This window comes from Pseudophryne corroboree, chromosome 4 (assembly GCF_028390025.1).
Source record: "Pseudophryne corroboree isolate aPseCor3 chromosome 4, aPseCor3.hap2, whole genome shotgun sequence".
Classification (NCBI taxonomy): Eukaryota; Metazoa; Chordata; class Amphibia; order Anura; family Myobatrachidae; genus Pseudophryne; species Pseudophryne corroboree.
In genome coordinates, this window is record NC_086447.1 from 217,987,965 (window position 1) to 218,005,845 (window position 17,881).

The 17,881-nt window shown below is 51.6% G+C and overlaps 1 protein-coding gene across 1 annotated transcript in view; it reads right to left on the reverse strand.

Moving 5' to 3' along the window:
• Nucleotides 1-17,293, reverse strand: part of FAM124B (family with sequence similarity 124 member B) — a 59,262-nt gene extending 41,969 nt beyond the window's left edge. Inside the window, exon 1 of the mRNA XM_063915921.1 lies at nucleotides 17,202-17,293. The gene's annotated coding sequence lies outside the window, so the exon portion shown is untranslated. The remainder of the gene's footprint in view (nucleotides 1-17,201) is intronic.
• Nucleotides 17,294-17,881: the final 588 nt, after the last annotated feature.

Genomic DNA, 17,881 nt, shown 5'->3' on the forward strand with positions numbered 1-17,881 from the left:
GACTTACAATTGAGCAGCTGTCGTCTCTTCTGAATCTCCAACTGGGTCCTCCTGACAATGGATGCCAGTCTGCAGGGTTGGGGCGTGGTGTTGGAGCAACACTCTCTTCAGAGTCGGTGGACCAGGGAGGAGTCTCTCCTCCCGATAAACATTCTGTTATTGCGGGCGGTGTTCAATGCTCTGAACCTGGCCCAGCATCTGATACAGAACAGGCCTGTTCAAGTACAGTCGGACAACGCTACCATGGTGGCGTACATAAATCATCAAGGCGGCACTCGAAGCTGGATGGCAATGATGGAAGTGTCAAGGATTCTTCAGTGGGCGGAACGCCATCTGCCAGCCATATCGGCGGTGTTCATTCTGGGGGTCCTCAACTGGCAAGCGGACTTCCTCAGTCGTCAGGACATATGCGTCGGAGAGTGGAGCCTCCATCCAGAAGTATTTCAACTCCAAGTGGACAAGTGGGGCCTACCAGACGTAGACCTGATAGCGTCTCGACACAATCACAAGGTTCCAGTCTTCCGAGCAAGGACAAGGGATCCTTAAGCGGTGTTCGTGGACGCACTGGCAATTCCGTGGAACTTTCATATGTTGTACGTGTTCCCTCCAGTATCACTCCTGCCCAGAGTAATAAGGAAGTTCAAACAAGAAGGAGGAATCCTACTTCTGTTCACTCCAGCGTGGCCCAGACGGCATTGGTTCTCAGACCTCAAGGGTCTCTCATTAGAGCGTCCTCTTCTACTTCTGCAAAGCCCAGACCTCCTCGTCCAGAGCCCTTGTGTATACCAGGATTTGGCCTGGCTGGCTTTGACGGTGTGGCTCTTGAAGCTTCAGTTCTGAGGGCCAAAGGATTTTCTGAGGCAGTCATTCAAACTATGTTGAAGGCCCGTAAGCCGGCTTCGGCTCAGATTTATCACAGGGTCTGGAATTCTTATTTTGCTTGGTGCGCATCTAACAATCATGACGCTTACAAGTTTAGTACGGCCAAACTTTTGGCTTTCCTTCAACAGGGCCTGGACTTAGGCCTTCGCTGGCCTCCCTCAAGGTTCATATATCTACCTTGTCGGTATGGTTTCAGAGAAAAATTGCAACTCTGCCTGATGTTCATGCATTCACTCAGGATGTTTTATGGATTCAACCTCCCTATGTCCCGCCCGTGGCTCCTTGGGATTTGTCGGTGGTTCTGGAGGCCTTGCAAGAGTCTCCGTTTGAATCTCTTGAATCTGTAGACCTTAAGTGGCTTACTCTTAAGGTCTTGTTTCTGCTGGCTATTGCCCTTACTATACGGGTTTCAGACTTGGGTGCCTTATCCTGTCGGTCACCTTTTCTGATTTTTCACCGTGACTGTGTGGTTCTTCGGACACGCCTTGGTTATCTACCTAAGGTGGTGTCTTCTTTCCACCTTAACCAATAGATTGTGGTTCTAGCCCTTCTCTCTCCTGAATTGTCCTCCAAAGAGCGGTCTTTGGATGTGGTACAGGCTCTCCGTATCTATGTGAAGAGGACAGCCTCCATTAGGAAGTCTGATTCCCTTTTCATACTTTTTGGTTTTCACAAACAAGGCTGGCCTGCGAATAAGCAGACCCTGGCCAGATGGATTAGAATGGTGATTGCACAAGCTTATGTACAGGCTGGTCTTCCAGCTCCTGCTACCATCAAAGCCCATTCTACTCGGTCGGGTGGACCTTCTTGGGCGGCCCGCCGTGGTGCGACCCTTGAACAATTGTGCAATGCGGCTACGTGGTCCTCAGTGAACACGTTCATAAGGTTCTATGCCTTCGATACTTCTGCCTCCCAGGATGCCTCATTTGGACGCCAGGTTCTTGTGCCCGCTACAGTGCATCCCCTCCCATGAGGAACTGCTTTAGAACATCCCCAATGTTATCCCTGTGGAACCCAATGTACCCCGCTGCAGAAAATTAGATTTATGGTAAGAACTTACCTTTGTTAAATCTCTTTCTGCGAGGTACACTGGATTCCATAGGGCACCCACCCTGTCACACTTAGCTTCTTTGGGTTTGTATGGCATTAGCCGCTGGTACCTTCTCCTGTCGTGAGAATGTGGTGTATGTGGCTACTAACGGTTGTCGTCTCTTTTACCTGCTACTGCATTGGGCTGTTTAACAAAACTGAGCTCCTGTGCACAGAGGCAGGGTTATAGAGGAGGCAGCACTGAGCATCTTGGGAACGTTCAAAGCTTTTAGCCTGTTGGTGCCTCGGATCTAGATCCTACTCTACACCCCGATGTTATCCCTGTGGAACCCAGTGTACCTCGCAGAAAGAGATTTAACAAAGGTACGTTACCATAAATCTACTTTTAGCATATAATCTCATAATTAAACCCCTCCCCCTCCACAGAGACCACAGTTTCTCTGTATATATCTCCCTGTTCTGCCCACTTCACTAGCAAGTGGGGAGAATGCTGGAGGGGTGCCCACTCTTCCAGGGCAGCGGGGGACTACCCGAGAAAATGGGTGTCTCTCACAGAATCCGGGAGAGTTGGCAAGTATGAATTCTGTGACTGTCATATGGGAACAAATACAACCCTAACTGGGCCTACTTTTGGAAGAATTTAAATGTACTTAAAAAAATCAAAAAAGTTTGTATGTCAAAATAATACATTGACTTGGAGATGTAATTGAGTTTCTTTTTAATTTGAACCTCACTAGGAGGTTGCATTCCTGGAATTCCTAATGCAATAAGGAAAGTCCTCTCTGCTGGATGGTTTGACATTACTTGCCGGCTATTTGTAGATTTATGGTATTTACTTCTTTATAACATCACTGATGCAGGATTATCTATGAATAAATTTTTCATTAAAATTTTATACAGATTTACATTTCATCAACTAAAATAAATACACTGCATCTGCATGCAGCAAAGGTAACCTGGTGCAATGAAACTTGTTTTTTTTTTAGCTTGTTTTCCATCATTTTTGTATGCAGGCAAATTGTGTGTACTTAGGGGCTGATCCTGAGATGAATATACAACTGAGGGACTAATTCAGCATGGATCATAGATGTGTGAAAAATTGCACATCTACAATCCATTACACTGACATGTGGGGGGAAGCCCAGCACAGGTCCGTCCCTCCCCTCGCACACATGCAAATGTATTGAACGACGGCGATGCTTTCGCATGTTTAGGGTAGCCCTATGCCTGCCTATACAGTGTAGCTGCTAAGGCAGACGGCAACCAGCCATCTTTTGGTTTGCAGCGGCTGCGTGTGACACGGCCTGCCCCGCAAATGGTCTGGACACGCCTGCGTTGTCCGGATCATTTCCTCTTAAAAGGGAGAGTTGACGCCCCGTTCCCGCCCTCTTCCAGGTTTTAGACTTCGATTGCTTGTGATCGCAGTTTAGAACCATGCACATGCGCGCACCGGTGTGCACGCATGCGCAGAAGTGCTGGTCTCGCCAAATAGAGGAAGCCTGAACGCAGATATGAGAAAAGGAAGAAACCAACAAATAGCAGTCACTTGATATTTAATTGTAGCCATTTAGACACTGGCAATGAGCATTTCGTCAGTGCAACCTTTTCACAGAACGCAGAAAATTATGTTTTGCCTGCTGCCGTATAAGGCATTCCCAACCTCGGTTCTCAAAGCTCAACAACAGTCCAGGTTCTAGCAATATCCATGGTTGTGCACAGGTGACAATTAATACCTCAGTTTTTTTATTTAACCATCTGTGCTGTAGCCTGGAAGTCACTAAAACCTTCAATGTTAGTGTGCCTTGAGGACCGAAGTTGGGAATGCCTGGTATAATAAGTGTAGGCATAAAGCCTGGGTCTAAGATTCAAGGAAATAAAGCCACATACTAGTTTGACATCATCTAGACAAAACGCACCGTGTACTAGATGCTATCTTGAAAATAGATGACACTATTTTACATTTATTAGAGGACAGCATAGGTAGTAATTCTGCCTTCTCCTCTGACCAGCAGAAAAGGTGATTACAAGGGAGAGGGGATGGGGGAAAGAATGGGAAAGAGCAGAGAGAGAGGGTGAGGAAGGGGATGGGTGAGAGAGGGGGTGAGGCAGAGAGAGGGCGGTATGAGGAGAGAGAGGGTGGGGAAAGTGTGGGCCTGTTTCTGAGTGGGATGCCGCTAAGACAGCTCTAGCACCTTTTGGTATAGTTGCGGCTGTGACATTATACCAATTCTAGTATCAGCCCTTCCCCCTGGTGTGCAAGCATGTGTCTGACTGCAAGGACTGAGACGCCCACTTTTAGCATCATTAGAGGCAACCATAGGTCGCACCATCGAAACTTGTACCAGCTTCAGCATTGCATGTGGCTGTGTGTTGTCCTGATGGGATGTACCAGTCTCAAAGACACGACATACAGTGTGGATAAATTTGAGGGGTAACAAAACAAAAACAAAACAACAACAACAACAACAAACCTGGCTTAATGCCCATTAGTAATGCAAGTCAGGGTGCTAGTTATTAGTTGGAATGCACTTACATATTGCCCTGGCTATGACTCTACCAGAGTATTAAGATGCTGCAAAATCCGATTCTCTGGCAGCGAGGCTACTTGTTACCATGTTAGCAGAAAGCCCAATGTAAAGTGATTCTGCGCTCCAAGAGGGAATCTCCGAAACATAGTGAATGCTACTGGGCTGCCGGCAATGTAACCACATCCCCCGTATGAAGAGCATGAGAAATGCTAAGGGCATGAGAGATCAATATAAGAGACCAGGCCAGACTAGTAAGCAATGCCAGAGTAAGCCTGAAGGAGATTGTTGTGAATGGAGCCTGCCCTGATATACCGGAGAGTGGCTGCTGGAAAAGCTGCCAGACTGGCAGCATAAACATTAGAAATCAAGGGGTGAATGTAACAAAGAAGGAGAGCCAACATGTAATCTGTGATCCGATCAGTCGTTTTATTATTATGATCAAAAGAAATGGTCTGGTGCCAATACCCTGTAACAACAGTGTTTCGTGCTGCACTACCAGTCATGTCATTGCTCATCATCTAACTTGTTAACCCTACAGAGGGAAAAGGTAGCAGGTGCACTATCTCACACTAGCTCAACCTGTAGTAACCAGAGGTACTTAGCATATTCCTGGCCAGGGCTATGAGCTTACCCACCGCATCAAGGTAGCCTCTCATTGGGTAAGTCCCTAACACTAACTATAGGGGTTCAGGTCCGGGGGACAGGACACCCCAGAGCCACCCAGCCAGACAACCCCAGGGCATCGCAGGAGTGATACAAATATAGGGTTAAAGAGGTAGGAGCAGCTGTTGCTGCATGTGTGAATAATGTGAGGAGTAAAGGAAATTATGTGAAGGTGTTACATATATATAAAACAAACTATAAGTGCCATGGAGTGATAAAATAGTGTTAAATTGCGATGCCCCAGGGACACCCAGCCACGGCAGGCACAGGGAGCCCCGCACCCCAGAGAATTCCCCCCATTATGGACTGCCATATTAAACAAAATGTAGGAGTCTTACCTCAGTGTGCTCATTCCAAATGTAAAGGCTAGAGTGTTGGACTATTTAAAATCAGAGGGGTGGGTGGGGCAGGGTGCTAAATTAGGGTGAAGGTGTCTCCTACCTTCAAAAATGTATGAATACATCAGTTACAGAGGGAAAAGGGCCCTAATTTGCACACCTTAATTAGGTAGTGAGGTGCTACTCTGCTTGAGACTTAGTAAAGTGTACAGAGGGAAAAGGTAGCAGGTGCACTGTCTCACACTAGCTCAACCTGTAGTAACCAGAGGCACTTAGCATATTCCTGGCCAGGGCTATGAGCTTACCCACCGCATCAAGGTAGCCTCTCATTGGGTAAGTCCCTAACACTAACTATAGGGGTTCAGGTCCGGGGGGCAGGACACCCCAGAGCCACCCAGCCAGACAACCCCAGGGCATCGCAGGAGTGATAAAAATATAGGGTTAAAGAGGTAGGAGCAGCTGTTGCTGCATGTGTGAATAATGTGAGGAGTAAAGGAAATTATGTGAAGGTGTTACATATATATAAAACAAACTATAAGTGCCATGGAGTGATAAAATAGTGTTAAATTGCGATGCCCCAGGGACACCCAGCCACGGCAGGTACAGGGAGCCTCACACCCCAGAGAATTCACCCAAATTGTTAACCCTACATGGGTCAGGGCACCCAGGGGCGGATTGGGATCGAAAAACAGGCGGGGAAATTTATGGAAGAAGAACTAATAGGAGGAGGGGTCTGTTGAGGGGGTGGAGTCTGTCAAGTGGGCTGGATTACTGCTCAGAAGGCCTGAGCACACGTGACCATAAGTACGGAAGCAAAGTGTGCGCCACAGGCACGCAGCAATATTTTAGGGGTGTGGCTTAGTGGGGAAGGGGCGTGGCCACATAATAGTGCCAATTCACATTACACCACACAGTAGTGCCGCTTATACACATTGCACCAGGTAAAATCTCCTATACACAATGCGCCAGGTAGAGCATATTATACATATTGCGCCAGATAGAGCACGTTCTACACCTTGTGGCAGGTAGAGCACGGTATACACTTTGCGCCAGGCAGAGCACATTATACACATTGTACCAGGTAAAGCACATTATACACTTTGCGCCAGGCAGAGCACATTATACACATTGCACCAGGTAAAGCACATTATACACTTTGCGCCAGGCAGAGCACATTATACACATTGCACCAGGTAAAGCACTTTTTTTACATATTGCACCAGGTAAAGCACGTTGTACACTTTGCGCCAGGCAGAGCACATTATGCACATTGCACCAGGTAAAGCACATTATACACTTTGCGCCAGGCAGAGCTTATTATACACATTGCACCAGCTAAAGCACTTTTTTTACATATTGCATCAGGTAAAGCACGTTATACACTTTGCGCCAGGCAGAGCACATTATGCACATTGCACCAGGTAAAGCACATTATACACATTGCACCAGGTAGAGCCAGGGAGACAGAGCGGGGACATTACGCAGGTAATGCAGCGATAGCCATCCCTAGTGAGTGAGGGGCACGTACCCAGGTGGGCTGTGAGAGGGGGGAGACAGGGTGGGGGAATTACACAGGTAATGCAGCGATGGCCATCCCTAGCAGGCAGTGAGGTGAGGGGCATGTACCCAGGTGAGGAGATCACTGTTACCCTTGTCCTCCTCCCTTGTCACTGGGCATTAGCACAATCATATTATTACTTCCCCTCCCCCCACATCAGCACCTCCTGCCCCTGTACACACCTCAAACACAGGACGGCATCAGGATGGGACAGGCGCCATGTTGCTGGCTCCCTATGGGCGCCGCAATGTTGGCTTAGTCTGTGTGAGCAGAAGATAATGATGTATACAGTGACGGGGGGTGACGACAACGACGACTGTGCTACGGACAATTAGAGAGAGAGTACGGGCTGTGGCCTATGGAGAGTGGGCGGAACGGAGGTCCATGGGAGGGAGAGTGGGTGGGGCGGAGCCTGTGGGAGGCACAGTGACTGGCTGTGTGCTGGCTGAGTGACAGGACACGGAGGGAGGGACGGTAAGCTGAGCTACAGGACATCGCGGCAGGGGGTAGGGGCTGGGAGGAAAGAAGGGGAGGGATCCGCCGCTGCCTCCACGGCTGCTAGAGAGGGAGCTGTGCTGCTGGGCTAACGTTGCTGCGATCGGAGCCAAGCTCCGATCGCGGCTGCCGGCCAGCGTGGGGGGTGACGGCGGCCACTGAAGGGACGCCCGGACCAGCCAAACGGAATCTGGTCCGGCGTCCCAATCCCCCGCTGAGGGCACCTGTTTTTCTCTTCTCAGATTGGTGCGTCTAAGGCAAACAGAGGTAGCCTGTGAGTGAATGATCCACAATGCCAGTGATACATAAAACACACATTACCATATATTTATACAGAGCATACTGTATCTTGTGACTAAAGGTGCATACACACGGTGAGATATTGTCTATGCCCAATTTTGACTATGCAATTTCCCCTGAACTCCCCCGGAGCCCAGAAGCACCGATATGGTCCATACACATGGTGCGATTTTGGCTAAGGACGTTTTTTTTTTACTATACTTTGTACTAGATCGTACACAATATAGTCAAAATCGCCTTGCCTGCACAGTCTATTTTTTCTTGCGATCCCGATCCCGCTGGGCTGCGCATCGGTATCGCAAGCTGTGTACACCAAAAACAATTTCAGTGTAACAGGGTTACCAGCACAAGATGCCAATTTCATGCAAACACATCTCTGTATACAACCCCATTCAGAGGCAAGAGCGTGACCCGGTATACTGGCTAGTTTCTCTTTCTGTAGAAACATTTACAGTACAAGTGAATTACCTGGCAAGAAACACGATCTGAGTCACATACAGTATATCACAGCACATCGCCGGCTGTGGGTGCCATGGCACTTAAGAATAGATTATGTTTCCTTACACAGATGCCGGTGTACTTTGAGTTGTAATTGGAGAGACTAATATAGATAAACGCTTATAAATTATAATTAGTTTTGGATCTTTCCATTCGGCTGTCAATCACAAAGCCAGATACACATTTAAATAAACAGGACATGCATATTGCAGACAGGAGATGTAAGATGTAAAAACAGGCCAGACATCATCATCATCATCATCATCATCATCATAATAAACCTCTATAAGAAATCTGTAAGATTGATGTCATATGGTGAAAACAATATTTTTGATTTAGCAACAATTGTTTCATTGGTTCAAGGTATTTGCTTCTTGTTCAAGATTCTCAGTGTAGAGATTCTGTATATTTTGTAGACAGTCATAATGTCAACACAGCCATTATGTCGATACATAGCATGTCAACACTGTTTTTAATGTTCGTAAAGCAGACTCTAACCCTAACGGTAACCCTAAGCCTAATGCATATATCGACATTTAAATCATGTGACATTCTGGTGTGGACATTATGAATCCCCAGTGTTCACCTTATATGAATAGCTGATACATTGCCTTTATGGGGAAGCATTCATGTTGGCTGCATCTGCTTACAGCCATACTCTCTGGTTGGAGAACATCGGACCTAGGGGGTCATTCCAACCTGATCGTAGCTGTGCTAAATGTAGCACAGCTACGATCACTTACACTGACATGCGGAGGGGATGCCCAGCACAGGGCTAGTCCGCCCCGCCTCCCGCACAAGTACAAGTACAAAAGCATCGCACAGCGGCGATGCTTTTGTACTTGTAGAGTGACTCCCAGCCAGCGCAGCTCCTGAGGCTGGGTGGGAGTTACTCGTCGCAGCGGCTGCGTGTCACGTCACACAGCTGCTGCGGCCCGCTCCCCGTACGGGTCCAGCCACGCCTACGTTGGGCAGACCGTGCCCCTAAAATGGTGGCCAAACGCTGCCGTGCCGCCCCCTCCCGCCCAGCGACTGCCTCTGCCCGTCAATCAGGCGGAGGTGATTGCTAGGCAACAACGGCCTCTGGCAGTCTGCCATGCGCCAGCGCAGTTCTGACCCGATCGCACTGCTGCGAACTGCAGCGTGCAATTCGGTTAGAATGACCCCCCCTAGTAACTGTTTTCTATGCGAGTTGTGCAGATCAGGGGCAGTATAAGAGAGGAGGGGGCTCGTGTACAGCCTCCGGGCAGCCTCCTCCTCTCTTTTCGGTAACACGTAGACTTTACCGCTGTGCCAGTCTACTGCGTATGTGGGACTCTGGCAAGGGGAGTATACTAAATGCACAGCACACCCTCCACCTGTGAGAGGTGCGACTGCGGTGCGTGTGGTGCCTGCTGCCGTGCAGGTGTAGACTCGGTACTCACCAGGCGCCGCTCTCTCTCACCTTCAGGTACCGGAACCCTCAACGGACCTGGAAATCTTCAATCGGATCCGGACACGGCGATTCCCTCTCGGAGCTGACCGGCGACCGAGCTGAGGAAAGAATAGGTTACCTTAAAGGGGGTACCGACCCTTCTTCCACTGGAACAGGGGATACCCCAGGGGTGACCGCGACCTTCACCGGTTGGGTGAAAGGTCATCACCGGCACAAAGCCTCAGCCACCCAGATTTCACACACTCGCGCTCTCGCACGTAGTGTGATGAAAAGGATTCTCACGTCCGTGAGCAATCCCGATTCCGGCACTCGGGGACAGACAAGGGACAAACGCACACAGATGTTACTCACCGTCAGTTTCGCACTGCGAACGTCTTCTTCTCTTACAGGTCCCTGTAAGGAGGTAAACAAACAAGCAAACAGCCGTGCAGGGCCTAACTCTAACCTAGTGTCACACCCTATACTAACTACAACGACAGAGCCCTCGAACTAGCTCTGTGGGTGTGGTGCAACAAAACTAAACACACTTAACGAGCTCACACTTTGCCCCGCACGGTAACAGACATCACGATACACAATGCAAGCGACGGTACGGTCCCTTTAGTTACCCGACTCAGAACACCCAGTAGTGGGGGCCGCACAGCTCACCCACCTACCGTACTCTCTTCTTGGGGGCTCAGGCTGAGCGGGCCTGCCTACCTAACACCTCAGGGTGGCCTGGGCCTAGTGTCCAGTGCCACCTTTATTCACCTCGGGGGTCTTATTCACTGGGCCTAGCGCCCCCTAGCTGCACACAGGCCGGAGGCCTGACTTCACCCACGGGCCTAGCGCCCGCCTAACTTGTTGCCCGTTGGGTGACCTGGGCCTTGTGCCCAGGGTCACCTTAATATTCCCTAATTGGCCAAAATACACTAGGGCCTAACGCCCTCTAATGCCCCGCAGGCCTAGTGCCTGATATGCCCCCGGGCCTAACGCCCGCCTAACTGTGCCGCTTTGTGGTGGCTTGGGCCTAATGCCCAAACCACCTACTCCAATGGTGACCCCCAAACTCCTATCTGCGCAACAGGCCTAGTGCCTGAATTGTGCCCCGGGCCTAGTGCCCGTCCCTGGTGGTCGAGGGAGGAAAAGGGGAGGAGGTGAATGTTGCCTCACCGAGGCCTCACCTGCTCCAGGGAACTCCATCGTCCTCTTCTGCCGCTGTCCCGTCCTGGCCAGCGGCGTCGCCTCCGCAGCTCCGCGTCCAGCCGCCGCTGAACATCTTCCTTCAGGAGCCCGACCGCTTTCCTCTTCTTCGCGCTCTTCCGCGCGTGCGCTGTCTTCGGCTCCCGCCCGGCGTATCTTCTCCTCGCGCTCCTGCGCGCCGTCCTGTCTTCAGGCTCCTGCCCGGCGTCTGACGTCAGATGCCGGGGGCGGGGCCTATGACGCGGCGAGCGCCGATTGGCTCGCCGCGTCCCTCTCTGATTGGCTGCCGCTCCGGGAGCCGCGATTGGCTCCCGGAGGGCGCCAACATTTAAGCTACCCCGCAGCCTCCGGTCCGGTGCAGGGAAGAGGGTAACCCCTGCACCGGACACCCGCCGCTCCTGCCCACGGACAAACGCTGGGGGCAGACCAACTGCCCCAGCGCTGCCCCGCACACACTTCCGCAGGGGTCACAGATCCCCTGCGTGCTGCTGATGGGATGTGTCTCGGGGGATCGGACACATCTCCACATTTCCCCCCCCTTTTTCCTTTGTAGTCCCTACAAAGATCTCCACGCCGTCCATTGTCCGCGGGTCAGGGAATTCCGAGGTCCCTCCGGCGAGGTTGTGTTCAAGGGTCCAGCCCGGACAGGCTGTGACCCCACATCCTTCCACCTCCAGCTCCGGGTTCCTCTTCTTCGTTCCTCCTGACCTCCATCGGTGGATCCTCTGGGGAAGTGGCATCTCCCCACGGTCGCTCAACGTGGGCCACCAAGGGGAATCTTCCTCCACGGGGACAGCAGTCCCCCACTCTTGGCCTTCCAGATCGTCTGGGACATCGTCCCTGTCTTCAGGGCGTGGTACCGACCACCACCCAACAGCGGAATCCTCCGGGGCATCCATTTCCTCCCGGGCAACAGCCATCATATGTCGAATTTCCTCGTGGGGCATCTCCAAAGGTCCTGTGTCTTCCTCTGGAACGGGTCCTCCCACGGCATCACGATCCTGTCCCCGTACGTCCGTCCATTTCGGCACTCCCGGCAGGTACTCTTGCTCCAGGACTATCTCCTCCTCTTCACGGAGGGCATTCAACTGGGAGCATGACTCCACCCGATCCTGCCAGTTACTCTCGTCGGCGCTTCCGATGCCAGAGTCGTCCTCCATCTGTTCTGGGAGGGATTCGTCGGCGGACAGCTCACCGTAGTCCGAGTCCTCCTCCACCGATACCTGGACTAGGGGACTATTTTCCTCCTCAGCGTACTTAGTCCTTTCCGCTGGCACCTCTGTTTCCTCAGCGTACTCCTTCGCTTCCGCTGGATTCTTTACTTCCTCAGCGTACTCCTTAGTTTCCGCTGGCATCTCTTGGTACCCAGGACACTCCTGTTCCACACGTCCTGGTCGTGGACGGTTCCATCACGGGGAGATTCCGGACATCTCCGTCACTGGGTCTTCACGCTTTTCTTCGCAGCGTGATCTCTTCACCTCCCAGTCGTCCACCTCCGTCTGATGCGGGAAAGGATTCTGCCTTACTGGGGTCACTTTCTTGGGACAGAGTAGGTCCGCGGCATCTTCCCAGGGGCACTCACTGGCCGCATGTCCTGGTCGCCGACACTTCCAACAAGGGAGGGCCACTGCCACCAAGACGGGTTCCTGGTCCACCTCCTTCGCTGAGGAATCTCCACCCGTTGGTTCCGGCTCAGAGGAAATGGGCACCTGCGAACTAACTTCAAGCAGGGTCTTCCGCTCCATTTCCCTGGTTTCCTCCTCCCATCTCTGGGCACGACCATCCGCAATCATCCGGTCTTCATTCCACGGACAATCGGGAAGCGCATGTCCTCTCGCCTCGCAGAGCGCACATACAGGCTCTGCAGCCATCCGGTCCCAAAGTTGCTGACGAGACTCCGTCAGCTGCTTCACCGTGGCCTCGTAGTCCGTCCTGTCTTCCGTCCATGGGCATTCCAGGAGCCGATGTCGGGGATCTCCACAGCTTTCACACCGGGGATCAACCTCGTCTTCGCTCAACTCTTCGTCCCAGGGACAACGGTTGTGCTCATGCCCGTAGTTTCCGCAGACCAAACACCAGGACTCCTTCTTCACTTGGCCCTGCTGACGTCTTCGGTCCGCTTCCTGGACCACCTTCTTTGGGGACGTCTCTCGCCACGTACACTCGTCGGCAAAGTGCCCTGTTTGCCGACATCTCTTGCAGGGCGTCACAGCGGCCTTCTTGCGCCCCTTCTCCCGGCGCTCTTCTTTTCCACGCTGGACCGACCGCTGCACTATCTTCAGGAGGTCTGCCCCAGACACCGTCACCCAGTCGCTCTGGTCCGCACGCGTCCGTGGGTGAGTCTGTTCCGGAGCCATCCGCAGGGAGGTCTTCTTGGTGGCATTCCACATCGTGTCCGTGATCCGGTCTCTCTGATCCTGCCGACTACGCCAAGTGTGAGAGGTGCGACTGCGGTGCGTGTGGTGCCTGCTGCCGTGCAGGTGTAGACTCGGTACTCACCAGGCGCCGCTCTCTCCCACCTTCAGGTACCGGAACCCTCAACGGACCTGGAAATCTTCAATCGGATCCGGACACGGCGATTCCCTCTCGGAGCTGCCCGGCGACCGAGCTGAGGAAAGAATAGGTTACCTTAAAGGGGGTATCGACCCTTCTTCCACTGGAACAGGGGATACCCCAGGGGTGACCGCGACCTTCACCGGTTGGGTGAAAGGTCATCACCGGCACAAAGCCTCAGCCACCCAGATTTCACACACTCGCGCTCTCGCACGTAGTGTGATGAAAAGGATTCTCACGTCCGTGAGCAATCCCGATTCCGGCGCTCAGGGACAGACAAGGGACAAACGCACACAGATGTTACTCACCGTCAGTTTCGCACTGCGAACGTCTTCTTCTCTTACAGGTCCCTGTAAGGAGGTAAACAAACGAGCAAACAGCCGTGCAGGGCCTAACTCTAACCTAGTGTCACACCCTATACTAACTACAACGACAGAGCCCTCGAACTAGCTCTGTGGGTGTGGTGCAACAAAACTAAACACACTTAACGAGCTCACACTTTGCCCCGCACGGTAACATACATCACGATACACAATGCAAGCGACGGTACGGTCCCTTTAGTTACCCGACTCAGAACACCCAGTGGTGGGGGCCGCACAGCTCACCCACCTACCGTACTCTCTTCTTGGGGGCTCAGGCTGAGCGGGCCTGCCTACCTAACACCTCAGGGTGGCCTGGGCCTAGTGCCCAGTGCCACCTTTATTCACCTCGGGGGTCTTATTCACTGGGCCTAGCGCCCCCTAGCTGCACACAGGCCGGAGGCCTGACTTCACCCACGGGCCTAGCGCCCGCCTAACTTGTTGCCCGTTGGGTGACCTGGGCCTTGTGCCCAGGGTCACCTTAATATTCCCTAATTGGCCAAAATACACTAGGGCCTAACGCCCTCTAATGCCCCGCAGGCCTATTGCCTGATATGCCCCCGGGCCTAACGCCCGCCTAACTGTGCCGCTTTGTGGTGGCTTGGGCCTAATGCCCAAACCACCTACTCCAATGGTGACCCCCAAACTCCTATCTGCGCAACAGGCCTAGTGCCTGAATTGTGCCCCGTGCCTAGTGCCCGTCCCTGGTGGTCGAGGGAGGAAAAGGGGAGGGGGTGAATGTTGCCTCACCGAGGCCTCACCTGCTCCAGGGAACTCCAGCGTCCTCTTCTGCCGCTGACCCGTCCTGGCCAGCGGCGTCGCCTCCGCTGCTCCGCGTCCAGCCGCCGCTGAACATCTTCCTTCAGGAGCCCGACCGCTTTCCTCTTCTTCGCGCTCTTCCGCGCGTGCGCTGTCTTCGGCTCCCGCCCGGCGTATCTTCTCCTCGCGCTCCTGCGCGCCGTCCTGTCTTCAGGCTCCCGCCCGGCGTCTGACGTCAGACGCCGGGGGCGGGGCCTATGACGCGGCGAGCGCCGATTGGCTCACCGCGTCCCTCTCTGATTGGCTGCCGCTCCGGGAGCCGCGATTGGCTCCCGGAGGGCGCCAACATTTAAGCTACCCCGCAGCCTCCGGTCCGGTGCAGGGAAGAGGGTAACCCCTGCACCGGACACCCGCCGCTCCTGCCCGCGGACAAACGCTGGGGGCAGACCAACTGCCCCAGCGCTGCCCCGCACACACTTCCGCAGGGGACACAGATCCCCTGCGTGCTGCTGATGGGATGTGTCTCGGGGGACCGGACACATCTCCACACACCCATTATGAATTCACTGATCCACAAGTTTTTCACTCCTACCAAATGTTTTCCGCCTGGGCGAAAAAAACGCTCCTGCTATTGAAAAGGGTGAATCCCCATTCGCACTTAAAAATAGCAAAAAGTGCCGGCCCTAATTAAATACCCCCTAAAGCCAAAGTACTACAAGGCAGCTGACTGGACAACAAATAGGCACAAAGCTAGTCGGAGTTCAAATTTGCACCCAGTGAAACGTGATGTGAGGAATGCCAATGCATTTTTTGTTGCATGCAGGGACAATGGGCCTAATTCAGAGTTGATCACAGCAGCAAATTTGTTAGCAATTGGGCAAAACCATGTGCACTGCAGGGGGGTAGATATAACATGTGCAGAGAGAGTAAGATTTGGGTGTGGTGTGTTCAAATTGAAATCTAAATTGCAGTGTAAAAATAAAGCGGCCAGTATTTACCCTGCACAGAAACAAAATAACCCACCCAAATCTAACTCTCGGCAAATGTTATATCTGCCACACCTGCAGTGCCCATGGTTTTGCCCAACTGCTAACAAATTTGATGCTGCGATCAACTGTGAATTACCCCCAATACTGCCTGCTTTTGCATGTAGCCAGTATCGTAACTAGACATTTTAGCGCTGTGTGCATAAAACAGCATTGGCGCCCCCTCCCCATAAATATAAAACTGGGCCAATGCGCGCGGCTTTATGGGGAAGGGGGCATGTCCACATAGCTCCCTTTTACACAGTACAGCAGGTAGAGTCCCCTTTTGCACATTAGGCAAGTATTTTACACAGTACAGCACGTAGAATTCCATTTTACACATTACAGCAGCAGAGTCCCGTTTTACACATTACAGCAGCAGAGTCCCGTTTTACACATTGTAGCAGCAGAATCACCCTTTGTTACATATCACAGCAACAGAGAGAGTGAGTGAGTGTGTGTATGTGTCTCAAGTCACCTGTTAGGGCGATGCGGCATCCAGGACTACCAGGCGCAGACACTCATTTGCTGGCGCCCACAGTCCCCTCTCCAGTGCTCAGGCTGCGGCGGGTGTTACAGTAGAGGCAGCGGCTGCTCCTATACGGGACCAGGCTGCTGAAGGAGAGCACTCTCTCCACTTCAGAGGTGGCGGGTCTCCCTGGCGGCATCAATAGAGGCAGCGGCGGCTCCCATACGGGACCAGATGGCTGAAGGAGCGCTCCCTCTCCACTTCAGAGGTGGTGGCGGAGCTCACAACCAGAATTACCGCACGACGGGTAACACCAAATGGCGCGCTCCCCGTCCCTTACAGATGCAGGCGCCGGCGGACAGCGGAAATTTCACTACTCCATCACTGACTAAAACAGTCGTAGGTAGGGGTGTGCTGCCAGATGGTGCGCATTCACTGCACTTGCGCTGTGGGCAAGGCACCATCAGCACACACCTAGTTACGGCCCTGCATGTAGCACAGACATATTTGCACCACTTTAATATTGCAATTTAGCTAGGATGCACCCATCTCCCTTCTCAAAATCTGCCCACAGAGTGCAGAAGAAGGGCGCTGGGTCCACCTTGGAGCTGCTGTGGAAACCCAGTGGCATCATAATGAGGATGACTTCTTTACTGAGGCACTGACTCTTAAGGTACATACACACGGTGCAATGTATTCTTGTGATTTTGTCTATATATCTTGTGTATTGATCTTGTGAATTGATACTGCATAATTGTTGATGGCAGACAATAAATCTTTAGCAAATAGCCAATTCATACATGCACACTGGAGACCCTCTTCATACACAGAACACTGCAGAACACCTATGGATCCAGTAATGCATAGTATAGGTTTGGCTGATATATTACACGGGCTGAATAGACTGAAAATCGGACCAAGATTGGACCCTTGATACAGATACATGTTCATCCCTAATAAATATTCACAGGTTAGGAACAGCTGCGCTACTGCGTGCACCAGAGCCATTGAATGTGCCCCACAGACTCATGTTGATATAATTAATATTCTATGCATTATACACTGCTTTATGGAATATAGCACATTTACAGATTGGTAGCACTTTACCTTGTCACAGTATGTTTGCATCCCGTTTGCCTTGTTCCAAGCACACTTGCTGCCTGATGTGATGTACTGTACTTTCCTCCTTCCTTACATGTGTGGGTCAGACTAGTGTATAATGTAACACAGAGCAGAGAGAGAGAGAGAGAGAGAGAGAGAGAGAGAGAGAGAGAGAGTGACATCACACTGCTTGGCAACACAGCTCTGAGAGCTACTCATGCTGCTCGCTGGTTCCAGGTACAGCTAAAAGTCTGGATATATAAGTCCCTAGTACAGAATGATGTACTCAAAGGTCATGGGAATCCCAAAATTACATAGTAAGAACAACAGAGTAAATAATAAGACTGTATGAATATTTGTAGAGAACTGTTTATAAGACAAAGCTAAGTAGTGATGTAAATATGTGGAAGAATTTATACAGTATTTATTTTCCCTACAGCCCATAGGAGATAATGATCCCTCAGCAATGATAAGCAGAAGCCAAGTCATAATTTACTCCTGTCCTTCTTATGTAGAATGATTGCGCAATGTCAACAGACGATCATATGTACAGACAGTACTATCGTGCGACATATGCAACCATATCACAATGTCAAAGTGAAAATTGACATAATAGTTAATTTAAAAGCAACATGGTAGCCAAAGAAGACCCCACGGGCCAGAAGTTTTCACCTATAACAATAGCC